Genomic DNA, 12,239 nt, shown 5'->3' with positions numbered 1-12,239 from the left:
ATCATTTCCACGGGCACTGGGAAATATTTGACAGAGTGCAGTGGCTCTTCTTATTGTTTTACTGTATTATCCAAGCTGTCCTCAGGGATAGTCTTCAGGGATAACATTATTAAGTGGGTGAAAATACTTTCTGTCGTGCCGAGAGCCCTGTTGCTTGCTCCTCATTAACTTTCACACAATGCAATTTGAGAACTTGCAACAGAGGTTACCGCTTACTACTGCTGTTCGCATTGGCCACTGACTAGGTGATGTCTCATCTAGGTAGACATGTATACATGTTTGCTGTTAGCAGGGATAACACTGCACACTCGGGCCAGTCACGATATCAAACAGGCGCAGTAGTCATGCGTCAAAAGTACAATCTATATGTACCCATGTAAATTGGAGATATCTAATGCATGGTGCGCGTTTTTTAGCATTAAAATCATACGTTTCCAAGCCAAAGTCAAAGAAGTACTTACTCAGTGTTGTTCTGTTCAATACAAGACTGCTCACCAAAGCAAGCAATGGCAAAGCCAACAGTTTTGAAATGTTCACAGCCACTGGATATGACTTTGCCAGGCAGTGACATCATTCGCCCTGGTGCTCACTGTTGCCGGATGTTGACGTTTTAAGGCCAAGTATTACCCTCATTGGCATGCTGGGAATTGTCACAAAGGAGATCATGGGACCTCAAGCCTTTAGGAAAGAAGTTTGAGCTGTTTGCACATTTTTAAAACGGCCCACTAATTTCTCTCCAAACCTCGAATCCCAAAGGAAAGTTAAAGGAGTTGGTGATATTTGAGCTCATTTGAACGGCTAAATCAGCATTTATTTGAGGCACTTTGCAGTTCACAGTACACCAGGAAGGTAGCTCAGTGTGTTAACGCGTCTGACAAAAACAACATGTGGTAGTCAGAGTTTGCAGGTTCTAAAGCAGGAGGGAGGTCTCAGCCTCTTAATTTTCTGAGGTAGAGGAAATGCTTACCACCAAGTTGGGAAACATATTTTTGTGTTTAACATAAACGATACCAAAAACGCAATCTGCTTAAGGATCTTAATCTATTCAAATACACCTTTGAACATTTAATAAGACCGTAATTACAAATGTTCATCAGAGCTGGCCCTTACAACATACATATCGTTCTATGATGACATTGCGATTCACACGGAATATGCAAAAATATTTAATTACAAAGAGTATTTAATTGGAGAAACAGTTTGTTAATTGTAAAAGCGGTGAACGTGTCTTTGAATTAATTGCAAGTTACAAACAGGCAAGATATTCAAAGCCCGTTCGTGTATACCGCTGAAAGAACACCACTTGCATTTTCACTACACAAAAGGGGATGCTGGCCACAGGCGGGCGCGGTGCACCTACATAACAGGTGTATTTGTAGAGTGCAAGTTCACCACCAGGACATGAGGAGGAAAAAAGGGCTGAGTGGACCTGCTGGGATTCGATCCTTCCTGTGACATGAGGTCAAACTGAGACCCCTTCGGGGATGCATTAGTCCTGAAGTGGGAGAATGGAAAAACAGGCTCCCGTCCTTCCCCTCTCGCGCCTGGCCTAAAGGATCACGGCCCAGGCACCCGCCACGAGAAGAATTTGCTCATCTACCAGACGACCAAATACCCTGGTACAGGAACATACGGATGTGTCCATCTGCCTGCCCAGCAGCACGCCCTGCCCATGCTGACACCTGCGGCACGGATCAACTAGACTAAAACCAACACGTCGTTAGAGATGCCATGACGACCTAGCCAACGGTCAGCACACCTGTGTAAATATACACACTGGACACTCCCGCACCAATCCACACGAAGAATATACTCAGTGCTATGACATAGGCGACAGACATACTCACGGACGTGCATCTTTATTATTTTCCACATAGGCTCTCAAAATGCAGAAACGCAAGACGCATCATGAACTCATCTAAAGAGCTTGCTTACGCTTCTCCTAAACCCAAGTACCATGATGAGAAATATAACAAAGACACGATACTGGTCATAAGACAATATGATACTATAACCTAAAGCGCCTGTGCACCAAACGGTTTCACCTATACACCAGGCCTACGTAGGCCGCAAGCAAGAGCTCCCATGGACGTTAAAAGAACAAGAGTCAGGTTGCTGATCCTGCAGAATGAGCCCGGCGAGAGCAGACAGCCAAGGTCGCAATGTTGCAAACCCACATTCCGAAAGCAGACCATCAAGGGCACGATGTTGCAATCTCGCACGCCGCGCACCAACGTTAAAATCACACCTGCAAATTAAACCAGGCACACAGTGGAAAAACAATATTAATTGTGCAGAATTCTGCCTCAAACACGGTCCCACTTCACGTGACCAAGCCGAACCTGACAGGATGCCAAGTCCAGGAGAAAGAAGGCGTCTGGATCCCTTGGTACAAGACACAGGCAGACACACTTAAAAAGCTCAATGGACATCTGCGACAGTGGGAGTAGTCAGCCTTCCAGCTCATGAATAAGTCCTCACATTGTCTGCACGTACTCATAGTGAAACATTGTTGCAAATGACAGGTACACCGAGAGCTGGGAACAGCGATGGTCCCAAGCTGGGAAGCTCACGGGCGCACCAATCAGAACATGGGGCTCTTATCACTGACGCTATTAACATTGACCAATCATCAGTAGTCTTCATGTAACAATCCTCATGTATCTAATTGTAGGGACAACCCAGATATATCACCTGACTAACCCTCGTCCACTAATATTGTTCTCTATACGTATGCTATACTAACCCTACCACTCGAGCAACCAATTAAGAGTGGCAATAGGTTTTTTGCTAACTTACTAAGGTGACGCAAGTAGCGTGTCATACTAAGGTAAAAAGGGCCTGCGAGCCCCACGATTGTGTGTGTGTCAGGACGGACGCGTACGCTCCTTGACCCATCCCTGCCGTTTTTGTTTAATAAACAGCAGAGTCACCTTGCTTCTTGCGTGTGTCTCATACTCTATCTCTTTTGGGATATACGGGAGGAGTTGGGGCCTCCCTGTCCGGAGGTCTGCGGACGGCCCGGCCGACCCCGGCAGAATTTCCCCCCGACAAGTTGGAGGCACCGCTGAGATCTGTTTAAGATCTGCCTTTTTTATTTTTTACTTTTTCCAGGCACTCCGGTTGCGAGGAGGCCCGGCGGCGTGGCCCCCTCTGCCGTCGCCCCCTTCTGAAGACTACAGGACCATCGCAGAGCTGCGAGAAGACCGGACAGCGCAATCCAGATATTGGCCCTCGGGAGCCGGTTGAGAAGAATCCCGCCCGCGGTTGGCGAGTGTCCAGATGTGGTCCAGACGAGGGGAGGTGACGAGCCGCTTGGAGGGGTGCACGCAGTCGAGCGGCCCGGCATCAAGAGAACTTGGTGAGCATGCCACGCACAACAAGCAATGTGAAATTGTGAGGGAGGGGGGGGAATTAAATACGGGAGGCGGGAGGTGTTGCACAGGTGCGCGGCGAAGGTTCGACAACTTAGTGTTGGAAATAAAATGAATGGTAGTCTAAGAAGTGCGAGAGCAGTTGGCTACGTTACGCGAGAGAGGGGGGCGGAGCACGAAAACATCACGTGCGACCGCTCGTAGAAACTGATTGGCCTAGGTAGCGACCGTGCAAGGGTGGGTGTGTGTGGTTTCCTACGATTTGGCATTTATTGATCAATGAGTAGATGAGGATCCCTATTGTTCGAGCAAGAGACTCGATAGGTAGATGAAGTTTCCCTGTAGGCGGTAGCTAGTTAGTTGCCTAATACGGAAGATAATTGGCTGGTTAAGCCCTCCTGTCGAGGGGCGTATCACACGCGAGGCGATGCAGCGTGCGCAGTCTGATTATATTATTGATTTGATTACCTTGTTCCAGGAGTGACAGGAAGACAGCTGTAGGGTTAACGGGGGTAGATTGAAAGTGCATTTTGAACTTAAAGAATATATGAAGAACTTATCAGTAGCTCGAAGAGATCGGTGACGTCACCAGTAGGGCTTTCATAGGATATCCCGAGCACAAGGCATCTTTCTTTCTGGGAGTGGTGGGGAAAGAGAATTGTGGTAAGGGAGTGGAAACGGAGATAAACGGCAATGAGTTGATCGGGGAAAGGTGAAACGGGGAACGTGGCTGCGCACGGAGAACGCCGGCCACGGCAAGTGTAGAAGGGGGAGGAGCACGTGGAAATAGGACGACTGTATAAGAACGTCATAAGGGGTACGCAGCTGCAGGGGGCTACGTGCGCCTCGGCCGCAGGGGGCCGTAAGGGTGTTGTATAAAGAAAGAAAGACAGAAGGAAATATACAAATGTAACATACTATATTTTTTATAATTCTTCTTAGCGGACTATCGTAAGTCCCCAAACTTACGGGGCAAGGTAAACAATATAAGGCTGTATCTTGTAAACTGCTGGTGAGATAAACTGCTACTAGATAGGGGAAGGGTAACAAGTGGAGCGCTACTATGTCATACGGGACAGGATCGGGAGGGTGGGGGAACACCCTCACTACCCCACTACAACACATCTGCACAACACTGCCACCCCATAGGGAGAAACTGATTAAATATAGCATAGAATGGACCCAGGGGACGGATAACAAAATGCTAACACCGTGGCCGCCTAATGGTAGCTTTGATCCATATGTCCAACATTCATTATTAAACCATCTGCACAATACATATAAAGGGAAGAAGTTGGCAAACCATGTGGAGGTGTTTAATTTATGGAGGATGTTCCAGGGGTCCCGACCAGGACCAAATGGAATGTTCACTATGGGGGAAATACCGGAAGAAAAAGAGATTAAGGAGGGAGGAGAGGATGGGAAAAAGGGGAGTGAGGACCCAAAGAACACGGGGAACAGAAGAGAGGGAGGAGAAAAGAATAATAAAACAGATGAGATAAAAAAGGAACCGAGCAACGAGATACCCATAGCAAGGGGGGTAAAAACAGTGGGAGGGGGGTTGTACCCTTTAAGAGAATTAGGAGAAATAGAAAGAGGACAGTTAAGTGCGGCTGAGGGATACTCGAACCCGGCATACAGCCCTCCACCATATGTGGCTCATAGGAAGATGCCAGCAGGGGAGGGGAGGACTGGAGAAGACCAGACTGTGGAAATAGGAAATGATGAGTGGGTAGCTGCACAGATATTATTAAAATTACGAGGTTCATTAACAGGAGAAGAGAAGGAGGTAGTAAAGAAAACAGATGAGGATAATGCCAGGGACAGTGAAATGAGGGGGGAAGAGCTGTTAAGACAACAGGAAGAGATTTTGGAGGAACGACTAGCAAAATTAAGGGATGAGCAGAATGAATTGATCAAGCAGCTTGAAAGGGAGGAGAAAGAGAGAGCGAGGAAAAGGAAAGAAGGTAAGAATGAATTGGAAAAAATACGGGAACGAACAGAGGAGCAAAGGAGAGAAGCTGAAAGGGTAAAGGCAGCAGCAGAAAGGGTATCAAGAGTAGTACTGCGAGAAAAGAAAAGGGAAGAAGAAGAAAAAGAAAAAGAAATGGCAATGTGGAAGAGGAGGTTACTATCAGAAACAACTAGGAAATATGAAGAAGGGAAGATGATAGAGAGTATAGTAGAAAGAGAAAGGGTGAAATGGGAAAGGAAGAAGGAGGATGAAAGAATACTAGAACAGATGAGAAGTGAAGTGATGGAGGAATTAAAAAGGAAAAGGGAGGAAAATAGTAGGGAGATTGAGGAGAGAAATGAAGGAGAAAGAGAAGATAGGAGTAGGGTGAGTGGAGAATGGGGGGATGTATATAAAAACACAGAAGTAGCAACAACATCAGCACAAAGGGGAGTGGTTGATAAAGGAGAAACAGGAGAACTGGACCTAATAGACTTACAAACAGTAACGATCAAGGGGAAAAAGACCGAGTGGGGGTTGCCGTTTATGACTGACTTTTGCAGTGAGGAAGAAGAAGGAGTGGAGAAGGAAGGAAGAAACAGTGAAAGGGAAAGTTTAGACAAACTATACATCACCTGGACCAACACAGACTCACCATGGATCAGTAGGAGAAAGGGTGAACTGGAGAGAAGTGAGGAGGGAGAGAAAGGATTAGTGGAAAGACAGACACATGAGGCCGCACCATCCCCATCGCCATCACGCCCTCCCCCATCGCACCCTACATGTTCAACCACCTCACGCTCGTTACGCAAAATAAAACTTGCGCCCTTCACAGATGAACTGACACCCTATGCATATCGGCTTAGAAACCTCCCTAGTCGCAGGCAGGAAAGACGAATACACATGCCCACATTAAACACAGGAAAAGATGGAGAAGAAAGAGTTACGAGCAGGGGGAAATAGGGACGAAATTGAAGATGTAGAAGAAAGGGAAGAGGAGGAAGGGTGTGAGGACTTGGTATTATGGAACACAAAGGGTGAAACGAGACACAACTTGATGCCACTTTTAGAGAGAGGAGGGGTTAGACCGAAGTATGTCCCTTGGAAGCATACCGATAAAGAAAATATAAAATGCAGGCTCCCATCATTAAGTGGAGGTGCGGGTAAGTGGATATATGAAATGGAAAAACACACCGCAGGACAGAAACTGGCAGTAGGAGATGTAAAGGGCCTGTTAATATCAATATTAGGGGATAGAGCGGATGACATTTGGAAGAGAGCGGGATTCCATGGGGTAACAATAACAAACACCTTGCACGATGGGGCACCATTCGCAAACTGCAGACATGCACTATGGCAGGCACTGAGGGTACAGTACCCAGACACATCAGACATAGGAGCAATTACCTCTCGCAAGATGCGTGAGAATGAAGATCCTGTTGATTATATCCAGGAGATCCAAGAGAAGTGGCGCATGGAAACGAGAGAGCAATGGGATAAAACACCAGCAATATTCTATCATATACTAGTACAAGGGCTCCCAGAAGGAGTTCAGAAACAACTAAAGAAAGTAGTGGGAATGGAAGCAAAACCATGGCCAGAAATACAACTTACTATAGTGCATCATTGCAGGACATGGCAAGGGAAAATGAAACAAAAGGAAGAGGACAGGAAAACGGAAGAGGCTAAACTAGTACAGAAAAAACTTACTAAATACACAATGGAAGGGGCACTAATAACTACGCCCACAACAATGACCCAAAGCCCCACACAAGTAGTGGCTGCACAAGATTCCGCCCAAATACCACCTCCACAGACTGTAACACAACAGGCGCCGCCAATACAACCATACATGACCAACATGGGAGGAGGACATACGATGGCAGGAGCTGGGTATTATAATTATAACAGGGGGAGAGGAGGATTTATGAGAGGGAGAGGATACGGATATAACACCCAACAACAGGTGGGAGGACTTAGAAATCCCTACCCCACAGGGCAACCAGTATACCAGGACAACACAGGGAGCTTTCCATGGCAAAGTAGGGAACCGCCGGTGTGTTGGAGTTGTGGACTATTAGGGCACATGTCACGCACGTGTAGAGTTAGACCAGGTACACCATCATGGAGTGAACAGGGACAACCAAGGCCCTCACAAGAACAGCAGGGCCTACAGCAACAGCAGACGTTGCAACAGGGAAATGAACAACAACAACAATTAACACAACAGCAGCCACAGACGTATTCACTGCCACAACAACAGGTAGAGATGACACAGCAACCCCAAGCACAACAAACACAACTGGGTAGGGTGACGGTCTTGGGACACAACCCTTACACAGGAAATGGCCAATCATTGTACCCTCAATAGGACAGCCCACAGACGGCCTTGGTGTGTCCCATCCTGTCAGTAACACCTAATAGTGCAGAGGAGCCACGCATAGAGGTAACGATAGGTGACAAAAAATTGTCATTCCTTGTTGACACCGGGGCAACCCGGTCTTGCATAAGGGAAGGTAAATTTAAGATGTCAGGCGAAGCCATGAACACCCAAGGATTCTCTGGGGCTAGAGGGTTGGTTCCCTTTACTGATAACATTCCCTTATCTATTGGAGATTATGATCTGTCAGTTCCACTACTATATTATAGTGCCTCACCAGTAAATATACTGGGGAGAGACATAATGAACAGGTTGAATATGACAATCTTCTTTACTGAGGACGGCATAATTTGCTCTACTCCAGGGATTAACATGCTCGCAGCACGACAGATTATGCAAGCATACTGCGGACAGACAGCGATTAGGGCGGAGCCAGTAGATGGCGAACTATTCCATTATGGAACAGATATGGCAATTGCATGGATGCCAGGGATAGAAGGGAAAATATGGAGGAGGCCAGCAGCCTACCTGTTCAGACCAGAAGCACCTGTTAACGAACTAGAAGGAAAGGTGATCGTAATGGACATTGAGAGCATTATTGCAACAGCTGATTACATTGCTGTACATGCCCAAGACAGAGAAGGAAGAGCATGGAGGGCCGTGATAGCATTATCAGAAGGATGTAGGCTCACCCAGGTGTCAGATGAGGAGCTGTTCTCAGATGAAAAGGAAGAAGGTGAAATAGTGTTCATGATGAGTGTGGAAATATGGCTAAGAGTGGCTTACAAACAAGTAGCACAGAAAATTGCAATGGCGCTCGAGGCACCCGCATGCACCCCAGTCCCCTTCTTTAAGGAAGATATGTCAAAGGTACCCAAATCATTGTGGACTACTGGCCCCTATGACGTGGGGTGCATAAAAAGTATAGGGGGAGTAAGGATAAAATTGAAAAAAGGTGCAATACTCCCCAGAGTAAAACGGTACCCACTATCAAAAGAGGCAGATGAGGGTATATATGAAACCATAACGGCCCTTATAAATAATGGCATATTGGTCCCCTCGGAATCACCTTGTAACACGGCTGTGTACCCAGTGCGCAAGGCTAAGGGGGGGTCTTGGCGCTTCATACAGGACCTCAGGCCCTTGAACAACATAGTAGAAGCGGAATATCCCGTAGCAGCAAACCCCGCCACGATATTGTGCAGCATCCCAGCAGAGGCATCACGATTTACAGTGATCGACCTTAAAAATGCTTTTTTCTCAATACCATTACACCCAGACTCACAAGATCTGACGAGCTTCACTTACAGAAACACAAAGTGGAAGCACACTAGATTGCCACAAGGGTATTGCGAATCACCCTCAATTTTCAATAGAGTGATACAGATGGATTTGGGTAACATTGAAGTGGAAAGCACAGTGTTGCAGTATGTGGATGACATAATAATTTGCAGTACAAACGAAAGAACATGCAGAGAGGACTCCTTAAAGATGTTGACAATATTGGCTGAAAAAGGTTACAAGGTAGACATGGAAAAGATACAATACTGTCAAGAACAGGTACCTTACATTGGTCAACTTATATCCCAACATGGAAGAAAGATTGCACCACAAAGAGCACAGGCAATTTCAAACACTCCAATGCCACAAACTGTGAGGGAACTGCAGCAGTTCCTGGGGCTGTGCAACTACTGTAGAGCATGGGTGTTTGATTACAGCTCGTACATAGGACCCCTGCTTGAGGCGTTAAGGGAAGCTGATAAAGGGGAGAAAAAGCTGGGGTGGACGATGGAAATGAAAGAGGCTTTTGATGAATTGAAAGGTGCAATATCAACTGCTCCAGTACTGGCATCCCCAGACTATGAGCGACAATTTTTCATATTCTCACATTGCGATTCAGCAGTAATGAAAGCAGTGTTGGCTCAGAAAACAAGCATGGGCTACAAACCAGTAGCATTTTACAGCGGCCACTTAGATCCTGTGATGTTAGGCCACTTCCCTTGCGAACAAGGTCTCGCCGCAGCTGCTTTTGCAGTGGAAAAGGCATCAGCAATCACTATGGGGTGCCCAACTACACTGTTTGTGGAACATGCACTATTTGCGATATTGAATAAACCTAACTCCACTCTAACCACGCAAAGAGCATCAGGTTATGAGATCATTTTATCAAGAGCTGAACTATCAATTGTTAGATGTAGCACGGTCAACCCTGCAAGATTCCTAGCAGAAGTAATTGAGGAGGGAGATTATGCCCATGACTGTACGGAAATAACTGAAATGTACTCATGTACTAGAAAGGTTGAAGAAAACGCACTGGAGGGTGGTGAGCTCTTATTTATTGATGGATCATCAACTATCGATCAAGGGGATGGTATAAGAGAACTGGGGCAGCAGTGGTAAAAATGATGGAGGTACCGGTGTGTGTGGCAATAAAATGTGTACAATTACCACAGCATTTCTCCGCTCAAGCAGCGGAGCTAGTTGCACTGATCTTGGCGTTGAAGGAAAGCTTTGACAAACGAGTGACCATATACTCCGACAGCGCATATGTTACATCCACTGTCCACTCAGGGCTGTCGAAATGGAGAAGAAGGGGGTTTCGGAGAGCTGATGGCACTCCAGTGCAACATGCTCTCTTATTGGCTGAACTAATTGAAGTAATAAATGACCCCCAAGAATTAGCTTTAGTAAAATGCACCGCACACACCAATGGTGAAGACCACGTCTCGAAGGAGAATGCAGCAGCAGACGCACATGCGAAGTATGCTGCATACTTTGGTGAGATATGGAACCCCCCAGAGTCACAGAGAGGAAGAGGGAGGGGAATGGCTAAGGAGATGTTGATAAGAGAAGGGTACAACCATCTCCCGGCCACGCAGATTATGGAGCTACAAGCGGCTGCACCAATGGCCGAAAAAGAAATATGGGTAAAAAGAGGATGCACAATGTCACCAACTGACGCACTATGGCGCCAGGGTGGCACTGGAAAAATTGTAATGCCATTGGCACTTTTGGACACTGCCCGGAGCCAACTACATCATCCAGCCCACACAGGCAAGGAAGTAATTGCAGCACGAATTAGGGAAGACTGGTTCTGCCCCGAGCTAAATTCTCATGTGTCAAACTTTATCAGTAATTGTCTCACATGTCAACAGTTTACGGCCGGCCATACTCTAAAGGTGGTAAGAGGTACTATACCCCGGCCAGAGGGACCTTTCCGGCATCTCCATATTGACTATGTTGATATGATCAACATATGTCAAGGAAATAGGTATATGATCGTAGTAGTATGCCCATTCTCTAGGTGGATTGAAGCAGGACCCTGTTCACACCCAGATGCATTTAGAGCAGCTAAATTCCTAGTGAGGGAGGTCTTCCCAAGGTGGGGAGTGTGCGAGGTGTTAAGGTCAGACAATGGCCCACATTTCGCAAACAAAATGTTCCAGCACATCACATCCTTGCTGAACATAAAGCATAAATTTGCATGTGCATACCACCCACAGGCCAACGGTGTATGTGAACGCCTGAATGGCCTATTAAAGGAGGCAATTGCAAAGATACAGCAACCAACAAAGAAGAGTTGGTTATATTGCCTTCCATTAGCCCTATTCGAGCTAAGGAATAGACCAGGTCCGACCACCACATCACCCCACACGAGGTGGTTACCGGACGTCAAATGCGCCTTCCCCTAACGCCAACATCAAGAGCATTTACCGACCACGAAAGCACAGCGTGTGTTCTTGGTGATGAAATGTACCAATATGTGTCTTCTTTGATTACTAGTGTAGTGTTTGTGTCTCAACAGCTCGAGGGCACACGGGGCGGGTCTAACAGCAATCAACAAGAAGACGCGGATAAAGAATTGGAAAAAGAAAGACTGTGTAAAATTGCTAAAGGTGACCACGTACTACTTCGCAATTTCAATAGGAAGTGGAACAGTCCACGATTTACTGGCCCCCATCTGGTAGAGGAGGTATCAACGAGAGCAGTAAAGCTACAGGATAAGCGTGCCTGGAACCACCTACACGATGTAAAGATCTACAAACTCCAGACCCGCCCCAGCGCCACCGACAGGTCCATTGGAAGAACAACAACAACATCGCCGACGGAGGAAGAGAGTTCTATCACAGTCAACGACCCAGATTCCCATACCCTGTCACTCCCCAGATTCCCCAGAGACAATAACTAAAGAAGTAAAGGGTGATCCCCATACTGCCCACCCCATGGTCACACGCTCAAAGAGTAAAAATACTTCCGCCAGTTGAGCCCAAACCCCCTGCCCATTGACCCCTACCCCCACTACGAGTAATAAATGAACTAAAGGACATTGTATTGCACAAGTACACATGTAAACACGTGAATGCTTTCTTTTCTTTTCTCTCGCACATGCAGGAACTGCGTATTATTGTACTGCTCAGAAATATATAACTAACAAATTCACTGCCCAGGAGTAGATGGTACCCTCAGACGATGACTACCCAGAAGAATTGTCACACCAATTTGTATATGAAATAAAAAGGCCAACGTACCT

This window comes from Ambystoma mexicanum, chromosome 4q, assembly GCF_040938575.1.
Source record: "Ambystoma mexicanum isolate Mex_15411 chromosome 4q, UKY_AmexF1_1, whole genome shotgun sequence".
NCBI lineage: Eukaryota > Metazoa > Chordata > Amphibia > Caudata > Ambystomatidae > Ambystoma > Ambystoma mexicanum.
Note: the sequence above shows the minus strand (reverse complement) of the source record.